This window comes from Canis aureus, chromosome 25 (assembly GCF_053574225.1).
Source record: "Canis aureus isolate CA01 chromosome 25, VMU_Caureus_v.1.0, whole genome shotgun sequence".
NCBI lineage: Eukaryota > Metazoa > Chordata > Mammalia > Carnivora > Canidae > Canis > Canis aureus.
Window position 1 is genome coordinate 30,114,328 of NC_135635.1, and position 27,805 is coordinate 30,142,132.

At 34.2% G+C, this 27,805-nt stretch overlaps 1 long non-coding RNA gene across 6 annotated transcripts in view; it reads right to left on the reverse strand.

Moving 5' to 3' along the window:
* The window catches only part of LOC144297649 (uncharacterized), a 185,876-nt gene extending 161,954 nt beyond the window's left edge, over nucleotides 1-23,922 (reverse strand). For 5 of the 6 annotated variants that reach the window (XR_013364604.1, XR_013364601.1, XR_013364606.1 and 2 more), the window contains exons 1-3: nucleotides 23,798-23,922; nucleotides 23,152-23,235; nucleotides 20,335-20,444 (exon numbers count right to left, since the gene is read on the reverse strand). This is a non-coding gene — a long non-coding RNA (uncharacterized LOC144297649). Of the gene's footprint in view, nucleotides 1-16,272; nucleotides 16,904-20,334; nucleotides 20,445-23,151; nucleotides 23,236-23,797 lie in introns of those variants that run through there. The other variant, XR_013364603.1, reaches the window with a different exon arrangement.
* Nucleotides 23,923-27,805: the final 3,883 nt, after the last annotated feature.

Consider the following 27,805-nt stretch of genomic DNA (forward strand, 5'->3'; position numbering starts at 1 on the left):
TTCTTCTTTCTTTTTATCTATCTATCTCTCTCTATATATAGATACATTCATTTCTATACATACATATATAATATATATTTTATATTTACATATAAATATATATTCATTTAATCTTTCAAAATTTTTATATGGGTTAGGTAATATTTTTTAAATATTTAATTTAATTTAAATATTTAATTTTATTTATTATTTATGAGAGACACAGAGAGAGAAAGAGGCAGAGACATAGGCAGAGGGAGAAGCAGACTCCATGCAGGGAGCCCAATGTGGGACTCAATCCCAACTCCACGACCCAAGCCAAAGACAGACACTCAACCTCTGAGCTACCCAGGCGTCCCGGGCTAGGTAATATTTTTAACAGAAGACACTGAGCCTATAGAGATTAGATAGATTGTTCAAAGCAATAGAGTAAATGGCTTCAAATTCAGCCAGTTTATTTTTTTTTAATTTTATTATTTTTAATTTTTTAATTTTTTAAAGATTTTGTTTATTTATTCACGAGAGACACAGAGAGAGAGGCAGAGACACAGGCAGAGGGAGAAGCAGGCTCCATGCAGGGAGCCCGATGCAGGACTCGATCCTCGGTCTCCAGGATCACGCCCTGAGCTGAAGGCAGATGCTCAACTGCTGAGCCACCCAGGCATCCCTATTACTTTTTTTATTGAAGTTTGATTTGCCAACATATATAGTATGAAACCCAGTGCTCATTCCATCAATTGACCTCCTCAGTGCCCGTCACCCAGTCACCCCTTCCCCTGCCCACGTCCCCTTCCACTACCCCTTGTTCATTTTCCAGAGTTAGAAATCTCTCATGTTTTGTCACCTTCTCTAATTTTTCCCACTCATTTTCCCTCCTTTCTCCTTTAATCCCTTTCACTATTTCTTATATTCCCTGTATGAGTGAAACCATATAATGACTGTTCTTCTCCAACTGACTTACTTCACTCAGCATAATACCCTCCATTTCCATCTACCTCAAAGCAAATGGTTTCATTTAGAGCCTGGACTCTTAACACAACTCAGCTGACAGTGGTAGAAATAATTTTTTTAAAGCGTAGCATTCTGCTTTTACTTTATTTTTTTAAGATTTTATTGATTTATTCATGAGAGACACAGAGAGAGGCAAAGACATAGGCAGAGGGAGAAGCAGGCTCCCTGTGGGGAGCCCGATGCAGAACTTGATCACAGGATCCCAGGATCACATCCTGAGCCAAAGGCAGATGCTCAGCCACTGAGCCACCCAGGTGTCCCTAGCATTCTGCTTTTAAAAGTAGATTTAAAAAATCAGAATAATCTAATGAAAGCCAGGAACTTATTCCTAAGTATCACAGTGAAAAACTTTGTCTGCTAATAATGCAGCATGCCCCAAGAAGGGCAAAACAGAGCCACATATTTCTCTATCTCATAATAGGGAGGAGGTTTACAGCTCACAAAAGCAAGAAGAGACAATTATTCACTTCCTTCAGGATTATACTGGAAGAATTGGTTGGTTGGTTTGTTTTTAAGAGTAAGTCACATTTACAGGAATAGGTGCACCCATGTCTATCCTCTGCACTAGGCTACAGTGCCTAAGGCAGACTTGAAAAGATGCTCACTAATATCCTGAAGAACTACTGGAATTTTCAAAACTGACAAAAGAATCAGAAGGAAAACATTTCCTGTGAGGAGATTAAGATGTTTCTTACAGAGGGTTGAGGTGGTCTCCAGACTGATTGTCTTGAGAAAGATTCAGTGGATTTGGAAGAACAGGAAAGAAAAAGACAAGTCAGGTTCAAAGCACATATACACAGGAGACCTCCACCTTTATAGCAGTCTGTGTTTTCCTTTATGCATCCCAAGGAAAAGTTTAACTTTGCAAGTCAATTGTTAGATCTCCTATATGGTAATATTTGATATGGGAGACTTGAAATTTGTCAAGGCTTCATGTAGAACATCCTGCATCTACATTACAGCTTAGAGTGTTTGGTATGGCAGTGGTGGATGGACAAGCAGGCCACTGAATCTCCTTGTGAGCTTTGGCAAAAAGAGCTGGGCAACTCTTTTCAGTGATAGGATATGGTATTAGGGGATCCCTGGGTGGCCTGCCTTTGGCCCAGGGCGTGACCCTGGAATCCTGGGATCGAGTCCCGCATCAGGCTCCCGGCCTGGAGCCTGCTTCTCTCTCTGCCTGTGTCTCTGCCACCACTGTCCCCCATGTCTATCATGAATAAATAAATAAAATCTTAAAAAAAAAAAAAGGATATGGTATTAGTCAACTTCAGGTGAAAAACCCATTTCTTGGGAAATGTTAGAGAGGTCAGACTCATAAGAGTGAGTCAAGTAATACTTTAAGTATTACGTGGAACATGGGAGACTATGATGCTCCTTGTGGCATAAAGACATAAAGGTTCTTGGGGTGCTTCAGCAGCTCAGTCGATTAAGCATCTGCCTTTGGTTCAGGTCATGATCTCAGGATCCTGGGATCAAGTTCCATATCGTGCTTCCTGTTCATCAGGGAGTCTGCTTCTCCCCCTGTCCCTCCCTCTGCTCAGGCTTTCTCTCTGTCTCTGTCTCTTAAATATATTTATATATATATATAAAATATATATATATATATGTATATATATGTATATATTTATATATGTATATATATGTATATATATATATTTTTTTTAAGGAGAGTGTTCTTGTTATACTCAGTTCAATTAAACAAATAATGTTCTTATACACCATAGATTTCCATTTTTTTGAGGTGGCTTACATGCATTAAGTTTGTACAATCTAGCACTCTCTCAAAGTCTCTCTGAGCTCTGTGCTTCTAATACTGCTCATTAACTTGCCCAGTATTGTCAGACCAACAAAAATCAGAAGTTATCATCCTATGCTCTTGATAACCCTTTATCATGGTCTTGCAGGTTGATTTAGTAGACTAAAGTGACTATCCTTTTCAAAAGAATAATTCTGGAACATTCATCATTTTCATACTAATTTAATATTTCACTTTTATTATATATCAGTGATTGGAAGAAGTGATTAAGTGCCATATTAAAGGCTGAGAAAAATCACAATGGAAAGAAAGAAGGAATGACCCTCAAAGCGCTTCCCAACAGACAATGCTATCTTTATTTCTATAAACAAAGAACTTATCCTCTTCCCATCTACAAAATCTTGTGACTTTTTATTTTATTATTTTGTTATTTTAAAGATTTATTTATTTATAGAGAGAGAGAGGCAGAGACACAGGCAGAGGGAGAAGCAGGCTCCATGCAGGTAGCCCGATGCGGGACTCAATCCAGGGTCTCCAGGATCACACCCCAGGCTGCAGGCAGCACTAAACCACTGCACCACCGGGGCTGCCCTTATCTTGTGACTTTTATGAGTGAATTATAAATGAGGAAATTAGCAGCACACATCAATGTTAGTAATTTTCTGAATGTATGTTTGTGTGTACTTGTTGGGGAGGGTGCAAAATATGAAACACAAGAGTCAAGTGAAGTATATTATGGCACTGATCTGTCCATATAACAAGACTTTAAAAAAGGCATTTACTTCATTTCCACTGCAAGTATTTTAATCAGAATAGTCATTAAAATAGTAGAGATAATCAGCTAAGTAATTGCCCCCACCTTAACTCTAGTTTGTCTTTCTGCTAAAAGTCTCCAACAGATGCTTTCCTAGCCGACAAATTACAATTCATGTTACAGAGTTCATGTCCAGAGTTGTCCTTATTATACCTGACTCAAAAATCAACCTGCCATTTATGGCATAATTAAAAATTAAATGTCTCTTAATCATAGCACTAACTAGCAAGATATAGACAGACATAATTATATATTGAAATTGTCTAGGCTCTGCTAATTCCAATGTTAAGATATTTCAAAGGAAAAACCCAATGTCACGTTATATCTCCAATTCATTAATAAGCATGTTTTCTTACTCACTATTCTTCATGCTGTATTAACATGTGACAGGGGTCAAGATTACATCAAATTATAGAAAAAATTACTATAGTTAACAGTGCCATTTGACAGCTTTATGGGTAACTGCTGTTCTTAAATTTGCCCTGAACAAGTTCTATTTTTCTCTTTATTTCAGTGGCTTTTTTTTTTTTTTTTGACCTAGAAAAGCTAATTTTGCCCAAAATATAAATAATGATAATAATAAAATGTAATATGGTTGCATTTAGTTTCTTTTTAGACTGTATCATCTTTTTAAACTAAGGTAATAATAAGAGAAGGGAAAGGTTACAAATAATGGTTGCAAAAATTCCTCGATTATAAACAAATAACTATTTGAAATAATCTCTTTTTCTTTCAAGGATAACTTTTACAGTGAATAATTTTTGTTGTATAGATGTGTGGTCTAAAGTGAACCCTAGACTATGATATTAAAACAGATACATGCCTAATGCTTGAAGGAAAATATTGAATGTGCAATACTAATAATATTTAGAAGGGTCTTACTAACTTTGTTAGTATAGATTAAGGCTTAAATTGATATTTAAAATAATAGCATAATTGTGTGCTGTACTGAAGAAACTAGTGTATTTGTGTATATATATCTATATAGCTATGTTTATAAGTAGACATACATATATAGGTATATTAAAATAGCTATAACTGCTTTAAAATATATTAGAAGATTATCACAAAGCTCTGGATTTTCATTGTTGTTTATATTGAACACCTGACCATTTTTCATTTGCCATCATTAACTCAGTATAGCTTTTGACCTTAAAAGGGTAGCATTTACATAGGAAATCTCATCTTACCAGGATGCATGATGATATTCCCCTAAAGGAATAATACATATTGCAAATTACTAGAAAAAGGTCATTATTGTATTAAGTAAAATACTGTGTGTTTTTTTTTTCAAAAATTCAGATAGGTATTAGCCTCTGAATGAGATTACTTCAAAATTATATTTTTCAAGCTTTTCCTAATCTACATAAGTATAAGACTGCTTTAGAGCCCATTAAAAATTGAAAGTTTTATTTGCTAGAGTTTAACAATTTTATGTGTTTTTAGGTCTGCGTGTATAAGGCTATTCAACATGAACCTAGTGAGTTATGAACAAAGAATCATAGAATCTTTTTGAAAAGATCCAACAGATTAGTCACTTTTTTAAAAGGTTTGAAACCTTCTTTTCTTGAAGTATTATTATAATAAAATCTCATTGCTATAGTAATAAGAAACAAGCATCACAAATCAGCATTATGTAGCAGTGAAATAAAATATACGAGCAACTCTGATTTTATCTAATGTTACTTTCTCAGTTCTAACAAATATTCTGTAATCATTACATGGAAACTTACAACTAAATTTCGATTTTCAAGCTTTTTGTTTTTGTTGTTAGTTTGGTGATTTCGCATGTATTTTAGTGTAGGAATAAGAGGATTCAATTTTCTTATATATGCAGTGAATATTTGATACCTTTTTCAATAATAATGCACTCAAAAGACTTCATAGTTGAATAACAAATTTCTAAATTGCATAAAGTGTAGAATATTATGCTTAAGAAAAAATAAGAATTTTTTTACAAAGCTGATATAAATGAAATAGCAATAAAAAGGCATTGTAACTTTTATGTTTGATTTCCTGTTCTTAAATTGAATGAAATGAATGACAAATGGGCAGTGCTTTTTTTAAAAAAATAAATCTATAGTAAATTTAAATGTGAATTTCATTAATCACTTTCATTCCTTCAACAAATGTCTATTGGGCACTTTTTGTGTATGAGATGCTGAGTTAGATTGGGAATAAGTGATAAAATCCTCAGGAAACTCATGAACCAGTGGAGGGTCAGATATAAAACCAGGGTATTATGAAACATACATTTTAAGTGTCTTAATATGTGTTTGCATCCAGAATAATGTTAATGACTATAGACAGTATTACAATAATCTTCAGTAACTCATGTACAATGGTGACTCAATTGTTAATACTGGCAAGAGGTGTTTTTTTTTTTTTAACATATAAAAAAAATAGTATGTCGATAATGGGACAAAGTCACCAGCATGCTTTATATGTTGAATTGCCACCTTGAAGACTTCATCCAAGATCTAGGCAAGATCTCTTATTTTGATTCTAAGCATTCAATGACTTCTTGAGTGGAATAGTGAGAGGGGTATTAGAGCAAATGAGGGAATATTAGATTAAATAGGGTAATTTAGAGAAAAGAAGTCATTCCTCTAGGATCTTTGAGAAAAGTAACAAATGATTTGAGAGTTCTAATTCCATTTCATTCTTAATTTCACAACGTGAGAAGCTAAAGATTTCTCTGCATTATGTCTATAAACACCACACACTTTTTCTCTCCTAACCTCTGTCTCTGTCTTCTTTTGCCTGCCTGTGCAATGTTTTCTGGTTTTTTTTTTTTCTGTTTTTAGAGTTTTTGTATGATTCTCAAATACCTAATGCAAATAACTAGGTTGGATTTTAAGTGCAAGTATTAGGACCAAATTAACTTTAACAATAATAAAATGTTTCCACAATAGAAGAAATTAATTCAATTTATGACAAAGATTCTGCTCATGTAAGCAGATGAGATCTTATCTACTCAATCCTCATAGCCATTACTGATTATGTTCATCACATTTGATTTGCAGCCAGTGATCTGAAATATCTTTAATCAATAGGCATTTAACTAGACACCACACATCTAAATATTACTTGTTTACTTTTTGCATAAATCTCTACACGTACAATTCTGAAATTCACTTCAGTTATCACTTAGCAACATCTATATTTTACAGCTCTCTAAAATATTATTTCCCTCTATAGAAGTAATTTTGTTAATGTCTTTGACTTATATCCCTCATTGAGTTTTGACTTGTGTGATTTTCCAGCTCTGTGACTCTTATGCCATTATTTTCATCACTTTAAGTATGTTTATGGGCTGTCTATATATCTATGTTTTAGCTATGATCTACGTGAGCAAAAAAAAGTGAAACCTTTCTGATGTATCTGCATGTGGTACTAATACAGTGGGCATATAAACACAGCTACTCACTAACATCAAAAAGTCAATATAAATGTAGTGCTTTGACTTGCAGACTCAGCTTCTCATTTAGGCATTAGCAGACAGATAGCTATTCTTTAACAACAGATGAGGCAGGTCGATTCAAGTGTGTGAAAAGTCACCTTGCTAGATCTGCTCTGCCAGCGAAGATGTGTAGTTACAGATTCCACTAGTTGTCTTCAAGTTGTTATTCCCCTCATTACCATTTACTCAGCATATGCAGTCAGCTAAACACTATACTTAAAACTTGCCACAAACAGCTTTAAATCTACAGTACAAAGACTCCTAGAAGATACTAGTGTCAATAAATAACTCATCTTTTTGTCATCATAAATGGCAAGGAATTTGGAATGAAAGGAATGAAATGTGCACACGAGAGAGAAAAAAGAGAAAAGAGAAAAAAAAGAGAAAAAGAGAAAAAGAGAGAATTTGGTAAATATAAGGAGCCATAGATCATTCTAAGGAAGTTCTGTGAACAACAAACAAATACAAAACAATTTCATCTGTTCTCTATACTCTATTTCTTATCTAATCTCCCACTCTCACCTAAAAACATGAAATAAAACACTGACTTTAGTGAATAGAGGACTGCTGGCATTAGAAGTCCTGGTAAAATCAATTCCTTTGCACAGTCACTGAGATCCAGAGAAATTGTATAGGTCAGGAAAAGGCAGTGCAAATAGAATGAAGACAAAAGGTGGAAAAGTTCACATTATTCCATCTTGGCTTGGATGCTTAAGTGTTCCTACTCCTCTGTGCAGACTCATGATCCTGTCCAATTGTTTTTTTTAATAATAAATTTATTTTTTATTGGTGTTCAACTTGCCAACATACAGAATAACACCCAGTGCTCATCCCGTCAAGTGCCCCCCTTAGTGCCCGTCACCCATTCATCCCCACCCCCCGCCTTCCTCCCATTCCACCACCCCTAGTTCATTTCCAGAGTTAGGAGTCTTTATGTTCTGTCTCCCTTTCTGATATTTCCCACACATTTCTTCTTTAGTGGTGTCATCAGTGCAATATGAACATAAATACAATGTAAAATGTCTAATACTTCAGGTTATATTATTGGCCATACATTTATGATCTGAAGCTATTGCCCTGTAATACCAAATTTCTGGTATGATGTCTTTTTTTCTTATGTCAAGTATTACACAATATATTGAGTGTCCTCACTCAAATACATCCCAATGAGCAATGTTATTATTGTTTTTATTATTGTTTTCTGAAACACACGTTTTACCTCTTTTATCATTTTGACGCAAAATTGAATTAACAGGAGAAATGTATGTTAACCTGAGGCAATTGTTTGTGTTCCTTTAGCTCCATTATTGATGAAGAAATCTCTGTCAAAATGGGACATCTGGGTTGCTCAGCGGTTGAGCATCTACCTTCATCTCAGGGCGTGATCCTGGAGTTCTGGGATCGAGTCCCACATCGGGCTCCCTGCATGGAGCCTGCTTCTCTCTCTGCCTGTATCTCTGCTTCTCTCTCTCTCATGAATAAATAAATAAAATATTAAAAAAACTCTGTCAAAATGGACATTTTTTAGGAAAAATGTGAAATGGGCACATTTTGAATTACATGAAGAAATTTCATAGTTGTCTCTTGTCTTAAAAATTATGATGCTACCATAAGTCACAAAAAGTAGTATAGAAGAATGTTATTACGTGAATTAGCATTTAAATTGCACGGTATATGTATTATACATATTACACATAATACATGTGTATATCATAAAATGTACATTACACAGAAACCCATTATGACTTCAGTTTGGGAAGAAGGCAGTATTTTTGCATTAGCTCCTTCCTGACTTCCAGAGTTGCTCTTGCATGTGGCTTTGCTGCAGCCATCCTTACTATACCCAGGTCTCTGACTCAGATTTCAACAACAGCACTAGCAGGAATAGGTGGAAGTATGTCAAACTTTTAACATCTACTTATTTGGAACAATCTGAAGTATTAAAATTAAAAGTAAAAGCTTTTTAAGAAGTGTTTGAGACGTACTTCAGAAATTATTATGTACTCTATAATTATATTATAATTATATGTTACTATAATAACTTTATTAACATTTTTCTAAGGATATTTTTATTTGATTCTGTGTTAGAAAAGGTAGAAATTTGGTAGAGATGGTCACATATTTCAGAATGTAGATTACTTTTCAGAATGGATTAGGTGGATTATTTCTGATAAAGAAGACAAGTTTTAAACTTTTACAGCCTATAGGGCAATTTCAATTTTTAGAACAAAACATAAGAGAAATGACCTCTAGATCAACTTGAAGCAACATATAAAGGCTATCCTCATTTTTCTATGATTCCATATTTGTGAATTCTGCTACTTGCTAAAATGTATTTGTAAAGCCCAAATCAATACTAGCAGCGCAGTCATCCATGGACATGAGCAGAGTGGGAAGAAATGTGAGTTGCCTGACGTGCATGTTCTCAGTGGAGGTCGAATAAAGCAACACTCTGCCTTCTTGTTTCAGCTCAGTTCAGCTCTCATACTATAAACAGATATTCCTTTTGCAGTTTATTTTGTGCCATGTTTTTCAAATTTTTGTGTTGTTTTTTCTTTTTTTTAATAATCTAGCTACTTAAAATGTCACCTACTATTAACAAAGTGAAATAAGTCAATCAGAGAAAGACAATTATCATATGATCTCACTCATATGTGGAATTTAAGAAACAAAACAGAAGATCATAGGGGAAGAGAGGAAAAAATAAAATAAGACAAAATCAGAGAGGGAAACAAATCATAAAGGACTCAACTATAGGCAACAAACAGTTGCTGGAGGGGATAAGGATTGGGAGGATAGGGTAACTGGGTGACAGGCATTAAGGAGGGCATGTGATTTAATGAACACTGGATGTTATATGCAAATAATGAATCACTGAACTCTACCTCTGAACCTAATGATACACTATATGTTAATTAATTGAATTTAAATTTTTTTAAATGAAAAAAATTTAATAAAATGTCACCTAAACATACACACATAGTGTTATTGTCTAATGTTCCTAAGTACAAGAAGGCTGTGATGTGCCTCAGAGACAACGTGTATACTTGATAAAGCTTCTTTCAGTTATGAATTATAGTGCTGTTGGCCATGAGTTCAATGTTAATGAATAAATAACATATATTCAAGTTTCTTTAAACAAACACATGCAAAGAAGGGTTATATATTGATTGGTTGATAAAAATGCTGTGACCAGAGGCTCTAAGGAACTTCATTCCTCTACCTTTTCTAGGAGCAATGGCTATATATTTGTTAATTTACTGTTGGTGGTGGCTTTATAGTGCTAACTATAACTACCAAAAATAATGGAAAAATGTGTTTAAAAAACACACGGGTGTCAATAAAATAGAACTGGATTTGAATGCTGACTTTAGCATGTACTAGGCAATTATATTCGAGATCCTTTGTTTCCCTACCTATAAAATGGAAATAGCAAAACTTGCCTTATCTCACAAAGTATTTATGAGGCCCAAATCACATCCCATATCACACCAATTGCTCTCTCTCTCTCTGTCAAATAAATAAAATCTTAAAAAAATAAATATTTATACTGTGATCAAAGAGAAGTTGGAGGGGGTCTTTCATGAGGAGGTGAACTGGGCTGACGTATGGGGGGAGAAGTCAAAACCACAGGTAACCCAGGGAAGAGAAGAACACTGCTGGTTGAGGGAGCTATACTGAGAAGCACTGCCTCAGGGGAAAGGCTACAGAGTAAGTAGGGGTAACTCAAAGAAGAATGCCCTGGTAGAGTTCAGATGGCATAGAGGAGTATGATATGCTAGGCCTAGAGAGGCACAATGAAGTTTGAGATGTTAGAGTCTACAACTAAAATAAAAAATAAAAAAAATAAAAATAAAAAAAAAGGAAAGAAATATCTTCATCTCACAAGCCATGGGAGGCCTTTGAAGGTTTGAATTAGAAGGGCTGGAATGATGAGATTTGGGTTTTGGACAGATTGTTTATATCACAAGATGAGGAATGGATTGGATAATGGCCAGCATGGGGACAGATCGTTGTTTAGAGGTGATAATGGTGGATCAGAGAAGAAATGATAAGGTAAATTCTGGTGGAGATGAAAAGTGGAAGACTTGAGAGATTCAAATATTTGATGATAGCAACTGCTCTGGAAGGCAATTATCACAATTTTGTTGTTGAAGAAATTCAGTCTACAGAGGTTAAATGAGTGTTCTGTGATTACAGAGTGAGACAGAAAAAGAGTAAGAATTAGAACCCAGATATTGTGACTTGATCATTATAAGACTTCTAAATCCCTTCATGGAAGATCCTAAAGTTAGGAAGTAGATGAGAGAGGGTAAATTTACTCTCACCCCCATCTTACCCTCACTCCTTGTGGAGGCCGAGAAAATTAAGGCCATTCCACATTAAATTCAGTGTTAGCACAAGTCCCCTGTGCCCAGGCCCCTGTGAATAAGAGCTGAAATTCACATTACTTCAGTTATAGTAAAAAAAACAGCTTACAGCTTAACCTCCTAGAAAGCCCCATATTAGAATGAGAACAGAGCCCAAGCCAGGGGCAGGAAGCCCCATATTAGAATGAGAACAGAGCTCAATGCCCTTGAAAGCTGCATATCAGAATGTAAACAGAACTTGAGAAATTCCTCCACCCCTCCTGGAGGTCCCCTAGACCAGCCCATAAAACTAAGCTGAAACCCACCCCAGGGTCCAAGTCCCTGCTCCACTCGAGCTTGTAAATAAACCCTCCTGTGTTTGCACCAGTGTCGGCTCATTGGTGGTTTCTCGGATATGTAATCTTGGGCACAAGATTGTTGGCACAACATCCCAACATAGAAAGACCTTACTTACCAATATTTGGAGAGAATTAACCAAGACTCAGTTCAAGACTCAAGTTTTGAATAGCTTCAGTGAATTTTGCATGGCAGAGAAAGTCATTTTTAGCCTGTGTTTGTGTTGTATTTGGTTTTACTTTTTTTTTTTTTTTTTGACAGATTCTGAAGAAATGACAGTAAGGGAAGGTGGCTGAAAACAGAGCATCATGAGATAAGGAAAAGTACATTCAGAGAGAAAAGATTTTTTCAGCTCATGTGAAAATGAAATTTTAGACACAAGAGGAATTTGGGGTTTTAAAAAATGGCGGGACAGGTAATTTCATACATATTTCCATTTAAATTTCTTTTTTATTTTAGACTTCCAGAAATATTGTAAAGGTAGTACAGAAAGTCTCCATATATCCAACACCCATCTTCATCTAATGTTAATAGCCTGCATTATCATGATAATGGTTGTGACCCATCAAAGCTAAGAAATTAACATGGTACAATACTATAAGTAAATGCACACATTGCTTAGATTGGCCCAAATTACACTAATGTTGATTATCTCTTCCAAGATTTAATTGCCCTGTTCTCTTAGTCTTTCCCAGTCTGCGACAGATATTCATGGAGAAAATTGTTTTTCATATCCTTTATACTTTGGAAAAATTCTGGTTAGGGATTTTATAGAATGTCCCTCACTATGGATTTGTTTGATATTTTCTCATCATCTGAATGGAAGTTATAAATTTTGGTAAAAACACCATAGAGATGTTGTTTCCTTCCTATCACAGCAAATTTGGGGTGTATGATAGCACTATGTATCATTACTGGGGATGTTAATGGTAACCTCTTGTTTAAGATGATGTCTACCAGGTTTCTGCAGTGTAAAGTCCAGTGTAAAGTTAGTCTTTTTACTTTTCCATACTCTATACAATGAGTGACTCCAAAGTCTAGCTCACCTTCAAGGAATGAGAAATTAAGCTTTGCCTCTTGGGGCGGGGGGAATTATATATATATTATATACATAATTTAATATATATATATATATGTATATATATATATATATTAAAATCACCAGAGTAGTTAATAAATATTTTGGGGAAAACTTTGAGACTTTACAAATATCTTGTCTCTCTTTAAACTTTCACCCACCATGATTTGTGTTTATCGTGGATCTTGCCTGCAGCAATGCTTGCTGTGGCATTCTAAAAGTGGGTTTTTATTTCCCTTAGTCCTCCCATATTTATTAATTATAATTCTGTTGGGAATACCCATTGGAAGATGCTTTGCTCTCTGATTTACTGTGTAAAAATTGTATGAACAACCTATTATTTTCGGAACTTTTCTAATTGGAATTGATACAGACAAACCTTCCCCTATTGAAATTGATATGGAATAAGCATGGTCCTAGTTTCATTAACAAGGCTGGGCAAAAAAATACTGTCTCCCAAATGGCAAGTGCTAAATTGCTGTTGTTTCTGCAGCGAATGGGTGGGGCGGCAGAGAGAACAAACATACTAATAAAGTGGTGAAATCACCCAAGATGTTGCTTTCCTCTCATTTGTTGCCATTGCATTGTGAAAGGGCATCATGTGGCCAACTTGTGAAAAGCAACTGAAGTGGCATAAGGACAAACTTTAGTGCACTGTACTTGGTTAATGCAGCCAAAGAATTCTTAAGGACAACAATAAAAAGATGAATGCCCAACCCAGGAGGAGAAAAAAGTAGGAAAAAAAGTGGGTTGCTAGTAAAAGAAGCATACAAAAGTAGCAATAACAACAAAGCACAAGAATATATCTAGGTAGGCATGCAATCTCCTGTTTTAATTAAAATTGTTTTTTTCTCTCCACTCTGAATGAATTGGGAAATAGTTGTGTTGGAATAACAATTATTTTTCTCTGAGAATGATGTATTAGGATGAATATTTTTATTCACCAGAATTCTAGAAGGGTTGTTCATTCTGGGGGTGAAGTGAAGGAGTCCCAGAAAGGATTAAGAAGGCCTCTGTGCAGAGTGTACAGGCTTTTATCAGGGCCTATAATGCCTCTATGATGGAATGGATGAGCAGTGTACAGACTGGGATGCCATGGGGTGGGAGTCTATGAAGAGACAGGGGCATAGAAAAGAGGAAGAGATGTCTAAAAAGTCACAAGATTTTCTGATACTCTGTAGAGAATCTATGGGTTTCTTCAAGAAATACTAAAATAAAGCTTTATATTACTTTAGACTTCTCAAGATGGTCTGACCATTTCTTTGAGTGCAACTTTGTTTCAAAGACTTGCTCAGAAAAACCAAACAAACAAACAAACAAAAAATAAAACAAAAAACTCTCCCAAAAAACCGCAAGCAATCCCATTTTATGTGGGCTATACAAAGATGAGTTTTCCCAAGAACCTGATATTGTCCCCAAGAGCTCACAATAAATTGGTCCCATTTTATTTATCCATAATCATTTTCTACTACTTCCCAGTATGGCTATCCAATCCCAATATGTTGGTTTCCTGAGGATTCTTTTACAAATACCATTTCCTTTTTTGAGATACTCTTTTCTGGTTTTTTGGTAATTCAAGTTTTAAATATTCCTCAGAGAGGCTGTAAACATCATAAAAGCAGACCGTTTTCCTTGTCTTTGTAATCTCTTGCAGTGACTAGGAAAAGGCCTGGTGCAGAATGGTAACAATAACCGCATAAATTCAACCCAAACTTAGTTTTCCTCCCGAGGACTGTTTTTTTTTTTTGTTTGTTTTTTGTTTTTTATATATACAATAACCCATGTTGTTTAATTTTACTCTTTGAATTTGCAGAGAATTTGAGTTTGCATGAATTTTTTCTGCCCATATAAATTAATTGATGATTGGAAATATATTGTCTATATCCCATTATAAAGTAAGTAACTAAATAAGTAGTGTTGGATATAGCACCTGTCACCTAATAACTATGTACTTTTTAAAAAATGGCTGAATAAACATAATAGACTCTTAGGCAATACTTGTTTACTTGACTTGGAAAGAACACAGATATGGGATGTGTTCAAATAGGTCATAAAAGAGAAATATTAGGATATCTTAGCATTCAAATGTTAACACAGCTAAGTTCTTTTTTTCTCACTTTGTAGTTCTTCGATATGACAACATTTCTTCTCCTTATATGTAGATTTTGAAACTGTTGCAACAAATTCTATGAGTCATGAAAATTATGAGGCATGACTCCATAAATATCATTAAAGGAAAGCAATTGTGAATCTTAGATACCTTTGCATAATACTGTATAAAGAATGGACTCCTTTCTCTTCCTTTTCTACAACATCTTATTTCTCACAAACTCTGTTAATTCTCCTTCCATGATTTTCCCCCATTCTCTGTTAATTCTCCTTCATTTTTTCCCCATTCCTTCTACCCATGTTTATTTTTGGAGCTCTCATTAGATTACTTAAACAGCACTTTCACTAAATTTTCTGCCTCTAGTCTTATGGATTTTCCTTTCTGGAACCAGACTTTGCCTCCTATAAAGCAAATCTATTCACGTTAACTCCCTGATTATGTTCCCATGTTCACCCATTGTTCTCAGATAAAATCATTCCAAGTCCATGAATATAAGTTCAACATTTACTTAGAGACAGGAAAGATCTCTTTGCTTATTAGTGCAAGAGATATTTACTAAGCAACTACTATATCCCAGGAACTGCCAGGCAAATTAATTTACCTCTATCAGAGGACTTAGAGTCTAATTGTTTGGATCTGAATTGGGATGATTACCACTTATGAGTAATGTGACCTAGGGATAATGTCATCAGTCAGTTTTCTTATAATAGTACTTACCTCATTGTGTAGTTGTGAGGATTAAATGAGAAAATCCATGTGGAATACTTAGTGTCATTCCTGATACATAGGAAGCTATTAATTAATATTACCTATTATTGTTTAAGAAACAGAATTGTCCAAAATCAATTGCAAAGAATGAAGTATACATATACAGGTTTTATTTTGAGTAAACAACAAAAGAGGTGATTGAATTCAACTAAATATTTCCATTTAGTAATCCATAAAGTGATAAAAATAGGAAATATAAAATATTTAAAACTATATGTACCTAAACATAATTTTTATGTATTATATATGCCCCAAAGTGATGAAATATAGAAAATTATTTTCTATCTGCAGAAGTGAGAAAATAAAACAGAACAGAACAAAACGTCCTGACTACGGCTTCACACATTTGATCTTATGAAGAAATAAGAAAGTGTATTTGGCCATATTAAATAGCTATGACCCATTGCTCAAATGAGAGCCAAGACTAACAAACTTCATAGAACCATAGTCTTAGGAGAGCCCAAGCATAATCAATGTAGTACCAACAAACTGTTTCTATAGTTGCTCCCATGGTAATTATTCTCCCTACTCCCATAGAGTTCGGTGGAAGAGACAAGTTGAGTTCTCATCTGATGATGAGAATTTCTCTTATCTCTCCAATATAGTCTCCCTTTTCTTTCTTTTTTTTTTAATTTTTATTTATTTATGATAGTCATAGTCATACAAAGAGAGAGAGAGAGGCAGAAACATAGGCAGAGGGAGAAGCAGTCTCCATGCACCAGGAGCCCGGACGTGGGATTCGATCCCCAGTCTCCAGGATCGCGCCCTGGGCCAAAGGCAGGCGCCAAACCGCTGCGCCACCCAGGGATCCCTAGTCTCCCTTTTCTCTCACCTGCTATTGCATTACCTCACACAGACATTGTTTCTCTCTTGGATTTTTTTACAGAAGTCTTCCCACTGAAGTTTTTGTTTCTTAGTCTCTTCTCTCTGTATTAAACTCTCCATTGATGGCAGGGGGATTTTTTAATGCAGTCCTAAGTCACATGCCTGCTTTAATACCTTCAGGGGCCTTCTACTGTCTTTGGGAGGAAATCTCAGTTCTTCTAATAAAGCATGAGTCACTCATAATTTGGCTCTGATGACTGGCCACCTGCATATCTCACCGCTGCCATTTTGTATTGATGTTACAATCTTTAAATAATTTTCAGGTTGCCAAACTTCCCTTGATATTTGAGATCTTACCCCTCTCTCCTATTCTGTGTTTTCTTTTTTCTCTGCCTGGGAAGAAAAAAAAATTATATATATATACTTGTTTCAAGATTAAACTTTTACAGTGATCTCCTTTTATGACTCCATTCTTAGTTAAAGTGACTATGTGTCTCTAAAGTGTGAGAGGGAAATGTTTTTGAATAGGTTTTATGACTTTATCCCCGCAAGTATAATTGAATTGTCCCTGGGAAAAAGGATATGGGTATGTATGTGTACATATGTACATAAAGTAGGGTTATATTCCCATATTCCCAAGAAATCTTAGGTTGCATTTCCTCATCATTAATATTAAAATGTGTAAATCCAGCCATAGAAAAGATCAAATGAGCCCATGCATCTCAAGTGCTCCGCATAGAACCTGAAACATAGTAGGCTTTTGGCAAATAGCATCTTCCCCCGCACTCAAGCTCTCCACCCAATGGGAAGGTCTTTTGACTAATCTGAATTTAAAATAAAGACAATTAAATAAAGCCATGACCAAGTGGAAATGGCCATGTCTAGTAGCAAAACAAAATAACTTTAATGGGTGCAATTTGAACACATTTTTGCTCACACTAAAGGAAATGTGACTTTATTTTGTATAAATTCCACACTTTAACTTGGTAGACTCATCCTGTGGTCAGTTGTTGGTGGGATTTGGGGACAAAGTACCTTTAAACTTACCCTTTCTGCTTCCTGTTTCCTTCAAGTTTAAATAGTCTCTTTTAAATAAATGCCTTAAGAAGGTATCCAGATGCTTTGGGTTTATGTGGACTCATCATTAGGGGCCAAGTCTCAAGTCCTCATATTGTTCCTATGCTTTTCTCCAGATCTCTGCTTTCTCTATGATAGTCATCTCTAGACTGATCTCTGGTTCTATTACTCTGCTAACTTCTGAAATGCAGCTGATTGATGCGTGGCTTGTTCTCTTGAATCAGAGTGCAGTGGCATTCCCTTACTTTATTAGCCCATCCTTTGCATTTACAGAAGCATCTATTCAGCAAGCTTCTTTTTTCAGGCTATGTCTGGGCTGGCCACAAGTAGCTTTTGTGGCAGGGCCATTTGTTCCTTGCTACAGTAGAGTCATGTTAGGCATGCTAGTTTTTAATTTTTACAATTTATTTCCCCCTATGGCACTCCCATATCACATAGGATTCTTTTCCGTCTCATGAAAGGTGAGAGTGTTGGTTCTCTCTAATGTGCTATGGTGTTACTTTTTACTCCAGTACAGCTACCCTGAATTAACAGAGAACCATCTGCAGGTCAGTCTTCCCTCAGCATTCCAAATGAGGATCCCAACAAAATCATCTTTTGTTTCTGGCTTTTACCATCTCTTATCAAATTACACACACCAAACACACACACACACACACACACACACACACACAATTCTCAGGGATTCTGGTACAGTGAAAGGAGTTGAGAACACTCATGGTAGAGTGCTTGCATTAAATAACTCCATCTCCCATATTCCTCCCATGTTCCATGATACTATCAATCTTCTACTTCCTATAGCTATTAGGTAGGATTACATATCCTTCTCTCTGATGTGGGAAGTAGAAGAGGAAAGTGCTAGGCTTAGCTTCAATGAAGGATGAGATGCAGGAAGATAAATTATTTCATTGATAATGCAACACCGTTGGATGGCATTTGAAATCTATTATCCCTGTTACATACATGTGTAAGGTAGAGGAACAGAGTGCAGGTTATAAAAAGAAGACCATGTGATTGCATAGCAAGCCTTCAGATATTAATGGCATATGGGGAATAGTACTACCATCGGTTTAGTTATTAATCTTCCATCCTAGTTCAAACTGCAAACACTGACGATCTCAAAACCAACCAATCAATAAACAAGCAAGCATATAAACAGTCAACTTAGTATTTTTCCCGATATTTTATAAGATTCTTTTAGCTGGCCTACCAATGGATAAAAAATATAGGCCCATATGAAGAATAAGCCCTTGCATTATTTTACAAGCTACTTTTTATTATGTATGGTACACAGCTACAAAAGGTCACAGAACTAATTAGTGGCAGGTTTATGACAAAAATCCAATGCTCTTGATTCACTAACCTATATTCTTTTATCTAGGTAAATTTGTGACTACCTTCTCTTTATTTTTTTTCAATTTCACTATATATAGGTTAGAATTTAATTTCATTAAATATCAACATACTTGACTGCCTGTACACTGGACTTTATCTATTTGGAACTCTAGTTCCAATTAGATAAGGCTTCTACAGTGAAGTCCTAGAAAATTTTATTTATGTCTTCTCATTTAAAAATAGTAGTGGCAAATAAAACAATATAGTCTTTGTGACTTATATATGTTTGTTCTTTTAAAGAACAATTTAACAAATAATTTAATAATCACCTATCTTCTACAAACTCAGTGACCTTTAGATATTTTTTCATAATTATATAGGACGATAATATGTACTTTCTTTGGATTTTAGCACTGGTATGGCAATTTTAAAAGTTTATTTAATAGCAAATATTATTGAGTTTCGAAACATATGTAGTATATTTATTTTGAAATAAAAACAAGTTATTTGCACATATTTGTATGGACTGATCATAGGTAATAGAAAGTAAAAGGCAATATTCATGTTACCATATGCAGGATCTTATGTGTACAAAAAAGAAAAAAGATGAAAAGAAAGAAAAAGAAAAACTGTCTGATGTTGTTGAATTAAATTAGAATATAATTATTACTTCATGTCTTCACAAAAGACATTTTGTAACATTTAAAATTTCTGCTAATTGCACAAGGTACATTATCATGCAAAAGAATGTTAGTGAAGGTTGAAAAGGACAAACCAACTATTCTCGTACATCACCATAATTATGCAGCCCCATGTTCGAACAATTACATTTATGTAGACCCACTGTTAAAATCAATGTTACTTGTACAGCTAGTCCTTAATCAATGAAATCAGTCAATTTACCATGGTCACATCCTTCTTCTTAATTAAGACAGTGATATCTCTGGAGCGCAGGGTCTCAAAGAGATAAATAAGTACAGAGGTTGAGAAATGTCAAAGAGGTGACTCCCCGATTTTACTCCTGACGAACTTGGAAGGAATTAAGACAGTTCCTTCAGTTCAGGGAAGCAGCACAATCTTCTAAAGAGATGGCTTAGCATTCATTAAGAAAAGAGCAGGTAGTAGTGTCTGACAGAAATAGCACTAATGAGCAAAGAAGGTTTTCAACATGCATATCCTTCATAGTCATACGCTGAATTATGAAGGTTGTGCCACCTAAGCCAATTTTAATTAGAATGAGCATAGACCTCTTTGGACAGTTAGCCTTTCTTTCCAAAATCCATTTCAATATGGTGTCATTTTGTTGTCATAATCAAAATGGCAAAGTGATGGAATAACCTACTTAAAATGTCTGTGGTGTTAAAGCAGATATGGCAAACATCCTCTAATGACACATGTAATAAGGGTATTACCTGGAGGACGTTGACAGTACACTCTGTGTTGTCATTGGAGCAGAATAATGATAGAGGTGACAACAGAGGCCTTCAAAGATCCAGTTTCACCTCTCTGTCCCACCAATGGACTGTAAAAGTATCATTTATTGAGAAAAAAAGAAAAAACAGCTCTATTAAAAATAGCAAATGTAGACATATCAAATTGATTTTTTTTTATTTCACAAGGCATGCTATCTCTGTACTTTCTGGCTGGTATTAGCCATCTCCTGTTAACCTAAGAGAAGCTCTTGTCAGACCATATGAAAATAAATGAAAGAAAAACAATAAATATATAGCATTGGTGCATTTCCTTAAAAATATATATGATAATTTTTCTAACAAATCTAGTATAAGTTTATCTCTATAAATGAGATAATTATTCAAGTATTTATGGAAAAATAATTTAAAATACAAACTTTGTAACCCAGGCATGATTATATAAATATGAACACAAAGAAATGATAATCTGTTTTATGTTTTTCTGGTAGTAAATAACACGTTGCAGAATTATGTGAGACAATTAATGTATAATGATGCCACAAATTTGAACACGTGCTTTCTATCATACTTATCCACCAATATTAACTGAATATATGCTGAAAAATTTTTATCAATAAATATCATTACCATAAGTTTTCTTTCTCTTTGTCTCTCATGTTTCATATTTGAATAAATGCATACATTTTTAAATACATAAAATTGGTTGCTTTTATAAAAGGAAAGATATGCTTACACCAATCAGTCTTTCTATAAAGGCTTTTTCTTTTTAATTTTATAACAAAAAGAAAGTGACTGTAAAATCAGAAAACTTATAAAAATTTTTTTTTATGCTTATGTTAGTTTGGTTTCAAACCAAACTAACTTTGATCAAAAGTTATTTCTTAGATCATGTAAATTTTAATGACAATTCAGTTGTGTGGCATTAAAGGCCTGGGGAAAAAATTACTTAGGAGTGTCATTCTCTCTGCTAGCATCAAAAAACATTCATAGAGAAGGAACCCAACCAGTTAAAAAGTAATGATATCAACATGGATTATATACAAACTCAAACGACCTTGTATATAAAAATCTAAGTAGTGAAAGGGTAGCCAGTGCCTAGGATATTTACCTAGTAGGAGACCCATACTCCTAGGACAACTCTGATAGAAGCTACTAAGAGGCACAAAAAGTAGGAAAGATTTGAGTGCATTCAGTAGAGTGCACGTGAATGGAGAGAAGTAAAAAAAAAAAAAAAAAAAAGCAAAAGATTGAGCGGTTTAAGAGTCAGTGATTAAATAACATAAATTGTGAACATCAGTAAAAGCAATACTTTTTGTAATTTTAATCTAGTTATATTTTTCATTCATTATGATCTTCATTGTAAAGATATGGAGTCAATGATAAAGTAAGCTTTTACATTTAAATTTCTTAATCTCAGCCTGAGTCGAAAAACTTTACTGTCCATTGTCAATTACATATATCAAGTTGGGATCAACTAAATAGGTAGAGCTGGCTCTAAAGACTTTTTCTGTGTAGCCATCAACCATGTGGAAAGAAAAAAAGAAAATTCTAGTCTTAGAACATGCTGAGAGCTGAAAACTTAATTCTGAAAAAGACAAATAAAATATAATTTGTGTTCATATATATGTATATATATGTATATACACACACACTTCTGTACTTAGACTTTTAAAGCTAGACTCTGATAAATAACCCATCTCTACTCACCTTTACCATCTAGCAATGGAGATAGACCCATATTATTTATTAATTTGTAGAAGATGCTAAGAATCTATGAGAGGAAGCATATGAATATGTTGCTCTACAACACAAGGAAAGGCCTATTAAATTGTCAATCAGGCACATTTGTGTTAATAATAAATTCATATTTAAATAAATAGTTAAAATGCATAGTTAAGTAGAGAGTTATATGCTTTTATAAGGTTTAGAGATAGCTTCATATTTAATAGCTAGATTTATAATTTTCACAAAAAGAGATTAGATAAACCAGCTTATGGACTTTGGGCCCTACTGTGCTTATATAATTTCTGAACCCAGTTGAAAATGTAACTTCTGGAATACTTCTTTAGGTTGGCAGGCATTTTAACTTTCTGTAATAGATTTTTCTCCCAATACAAATAGAACCATCATAAAACAAATAGCCAGAAAACTATGATTATTATGTATATATATGTGATATAATTGAAAAATATTTATTTGATTCTATGACTAATCAATCCCATTTACAAAGGAGAAGTTGTTTTAAGGCCACTCAAGAAATGTTTGAGGGAAGACAAAGTCATGTTAGGCAGAAGAGAAGAGAAACACAACCCCTACACTCCACACTAACGAATCATTTTTGGCTAAGAAATGTAGCAATCATGGGCAAAGTTTGTGGCCATGCTGGAAGGGAATACTGTTGGGCCACTGCAATTAAAAAAATGATGCTTTTATTATATAGTATTCCAGCTGCGGGATAAGTCCCCTAAATCTTTCCCACCACAAAAATGACAGTTCCTAAGAAAGCCATGCATTTCTGTTCTGTAGCAGCTTTAGTCCTGGACAGGCAGGAAAATGATATTCTCTCTCTCCCTAAGGAGTCTGCTTAGCAGGACTCCTGCCTGCCAGGAGAAGAGAGCTGATTATTTCCATCCATCTCCTTTCTCTTTTTTCATCCTGTTTTCTTTTTAGTAAATGCACTTGAGGAGTCATTGATTTTTCTTTCTTTCTTTTTTTTTTTTTTTTTTTTTTTTGTGAATGCGGAATACAGTACAATAGCATTGTATCACCTGGTACTTTAACACCAAATTCACTTACATTGTATTTCTCTCTGGATAAACTCTTCTTCCTTCCTCCATTATTACAATGTTGGATGTGTACATTTTTACTGAGGATCTTTATCTAAAGACAATAAGTCAGATTAGAATAATCTAAGGATAATATTGAAACAGATGCTGACAGTACAAAATGGTTAACTAATAATAACATGAACACTTGTTGAGTAATCTCAAATCACTTGATGATAACTCATGGTGACAATGAACCAATTATATGCACAAGTAAAAGGAAACTAATGGTCATACTTTTTTCATTTAAAATCTATTACATGGCAAGAAGTGATTATCAGTAGCAAAGAAATAGAAAAAATTCAGTGGTTCAAAAGCTAATCTATATAAAAATAAAGAGGTAAGAAATGTATTTTATAAATGTATTACCTTTTGTGTGGGGCCATAATACAAAAGAAGGTGAAACTATGGAATTATTTAAGAACAACATTGAAGTAGATTAAACATATCAATTTTGTTCTGTTTTAGAGACAAGTAAACATAAACAGCTTCTTTCTAAATATTCTTTAGTATGGAGAATATTAAAGAGATAATTTTCTAACTGTAAATGTGATGACTTAAGTGAATTAGTGAATCTTTCAAACACATCTTAATCATTAGAAGTAATAAAACTTCACCACAATGTTTTAAGTCTTCCCAAAGCAATCTTCATCACTGGCCTTTATCATGTTTCTCTGAGTTTTCTTATCGGTAATATCTTCCCATTGCTGTCACTAAAGGAATGGTTGTTACACTGATTCTAAAAAATGAATGCAATATTCCTCATTACATATAGAATTTAGAATTTTATATGAATTCTTAATTCAAATAGAAGACACATTAAAATTCATAAGCATTATGATACGATACACTAACATAGATTCAGGGGGTACACAGGTTATGGAATCAAAGAGGTCGAGTTTGGAATGAGGAGCCAGCTTCCTTTTTTACCAGCTTTATGACCTCAAACTCACTTTCACTAGCTCTAAGGTGACTTTCTAGTCTGTGTAGTGGAGATAATGCCTTTCAAGATAGTTGTGAGGGTCAATGAGATGGATGTCAGAAAAATTCATGGTGCAGTAGATGCTCAGTAAAGGGTTGAATCGATTTGCAGGAATGTAGCAAAATTATTGTGAAAAGTCATTGGTTGATGTTAGAGATTTGAACAAGTAAATATTGTTGAATAATTATTCTTCAATAGTTAAATAATGAATATTTATACAATTGGAAGATCTCTTTTAAGTTCTTGTTTGTAGAACCTGTTTACCCAATAAACAGGAAAATATTTTTTATAGATTAACCTGAATTTCTGAATTATCAGAAATCCTGAATTATCAAGAATCAAAACAATGCATTTTAAAACTAAATTCTCATTCAGCTACTTAAGAAGATAGCAAATTAAAGTCATTGTGGAAAGTAAAGAAAAGATCAAAATGTATTTTCAAAGCACTATGGTGTTCAGAATGGTGCCTGAGTGCATTCAGCTATCTTTGGTGAAGATAAAGAATAATACAAATAAAATATATAATACACTTGTTTATATAAAATTCCTATAATGTATTGACAACCTTTTAAAAAATCAAAAATACTCTCTATCATAAAAGATAAAGAATGAAACAGGCTGAATACACTTAAAGATGAGAAAGATTTTTGAGATTCAGATTCAGTATTATGTTTAACTATTCTAAATCTATTTGCTTCGGTATTCAGAAGCTTTTGTGATAGGATCAGAAACTGTGAAATGGAAATTGTAGTGATTTAATATTTGGAAAAATTATAATAAATGTAAAAAATAGTCAGGATATGTTTTCACAGTGCTTTCTGCAAAGAAAGAGAATTAAGAAGAAAAGCCAGAAAGCTTCAGGGATTAGAGAAGATATTTTCTAAGTTTGAAAGCAGATGTTGTACCATATGTGCTTACCTGTTCTCTTTTTATTCACTTTGGCTGGATCATTACCAACCTGTCTTGTTTTTAATCCAGTAGAATCACTGACTGAATAACCAATTATTTCACCTCTTTATAATGCAGCTAACTATGACACAATGTTCTTGGAATAGATTATAGGCAAGAGAAGGAAAAGAATAAATTAAAAACTAAGATAAACACAATAGTGAATTTTCAATTTCATCATATTGTAAGATAATTTTAAAAACAAAAAAACCCGAAATTTTTTGCACTTCTCTATTTTACCTTGTATACACTAAGAGTGATATTTAATTCTTTAAATAAAAGGCCTCACATAAATTGTCTCGTGTACACATGTGATGCACTTATAAGATTTATGTAGACAAGTGTTAAAAATCCAATAAGTGCTTATTAAAAGTATTTGAAAGCAACAGACTTTTTCACTTTTTAAAAACTACTTGTGCTAGAGAATAAGCTCAGGAAATAGTCATGTCACAGTATCCATCTAAAATAGATCTGAACCATTTTGCCAAAAGAGAAATCATTTCAAGGAACTTTACATAAAAAGACCCAAACACAAGCAAAACACTCTGCAGAAAACACATGTGAAACAATTCTTTCAGGTTTTTGTAATAAGTGTTTTTAATAAAAAATAAAATGCATGTATAAAAATAGGCAATAAGTATATAGTTTAATAAGTGCATGTGTAATCAAATTGACCAACAGAACAATAACATCAGCCCATAGTCTCCCTTGAGCTTCTTTCCAGTTACCACCTGCCCCTAATTTAATCTGCTTTTTGAATGTGACAGAAATAGAATCGCAGATTATATACTCTTGGTATCTTTTTTTATTCAAAATTATTATTTTTTAAAGTTAAAATTCTTCCATGATTCCTCCAAATGTCTCAATTCATCAATATTTAAGAAATTAGATTGAAGATTTTGGGGTCTTTAGCAGTTTTGTATATTCAGGAAACTTCCCCTTTTAAAATAATTATCTCATAAATGTAAGTAATTTCAGCCGTTTCTTCAACTTAAAATAAGTATAGATCTTTTACATATAAAATGAAGGCTAATTAATCTGAAGATTCAAACATTTTTTTGAAATATTTCGAATATGAATAAAATATAAAAGCCACATAAGAGATGTTTGAAAACATGAAACAGACCAACTATTAAAATTAGTTGATGATAAAAACAAGGAGAATCAAAAATAATAGATATTTCTCTAGCATGATGGTTCTCAACGTGTGACCCATGGTCCAAGAGCAGCACCTTTACCTGGAACTTGTTAAAAATGGAAAGTTTTTTTTTTTTAAGATTTTATTTATTTATTCATGAGAGACCCATAGAGAGGTAGAGACAGAGGCAGAGGGAGAAACAGGCTCCCTGTGGGGATCCTGATGCGAGACTCAATCCCAGAACCCCGGCATCATGACTTGAGCCAAAGGCAGATGCTCAAACACTGAACCACCCAGGCATCTCAAAAATGGAAAGTTTTGAGTCCCATTCTAAATTCTGAATCTGGGAGTAGCTACTCAGCTTTTCAGGTGTTTCTGGTGCATATTATCATTTTAAGAAGCAAATGCTTCGGGATCCCTGGGTGGCGCAGCGGTTTGGCGCCTGCCTTTGGCCCAGGGCGTGATCCTGGAGACCCGGGATCGAATCCCACGTCGGTCTCCCGGTGCATGGAGCCTGCTTCTCCCTCTGCCTGTGTCTCTGCCTCTCTCTCTCTCTCTCTCTCTGTGACTATCCTAAATAAATAAAATAAAAAAAAAAAAGAAGCAAATGCTTCTATTCTACAGCCTTCAATTCATCAGATATTTTTGCTTCCATCTGCATTTTTTCTTAAAATTATTTCCTTTTTTTTTTTCCTTAAAATTATTTCTAAACAACATTTCCAAAAACTAGACTAGCCTTCTGTGACTATGGGCTCCTTAAACTGACTTTGTGGTATCATGTTTGTTTTTTGTTTTTGTTTTTTTTTTCAGTTATACCTTCAGGTACCATTGTCCTTAGGGTCTTACTTCATTCATCGAATAAGTATGTATTGCTTTCCTTCTATGTGACACTCACTATGTGTATTGTTTTCTATGGCTTTTGTAACAAACTGTAATAAATTTCATGGCTTAAAACAACTCAAAGTCACTCTCTTAAATTTCTGGAAATTCTAAGTCCAAAATCAGTGGGCTGATGTCAAGGTATCAATAGGGCTAGTTTCTTCCGGAGGCTCTGAGGGGAATCTACTTTCTGTCTGTTTCAGGTTCTGAAGGTAGCTTATATTCCTTGTCTTACAGATTCTTTCTTATATCATCTCAACTCTTGCCTCCATCATGCCACATTTCCCATTCATGCTTTGATACTGCTGCACCCCTGGTTTAAGAACCTTTGTGATTTCAGTGAGCCATTAGATAATCCAAGATAATCTGTCCAGCACAAAATCCTTAACTTAATTACACCTGTAAAGCCTCTTTGCCACCTAAGTTTTTACAGGTCCTGGGAATTAGGATATGAACATCTTTGTGGGAGTCACTGTTCTAATCTACCATACTCGCAAGTGAATTTATGTTCTAGAGAGCAAGATGGACCTTGACAGGATATGACAAACTCTCTCCTCTTCAATCCATTATAAAACTTTGCAAAGCAATACTGACAAGTTAATTTTAATGAGGCTAAACTTTAATTAAATTACAATCTTGAGAAGAGCTAGAAAAATTAATACATTTTTAATTCATTTT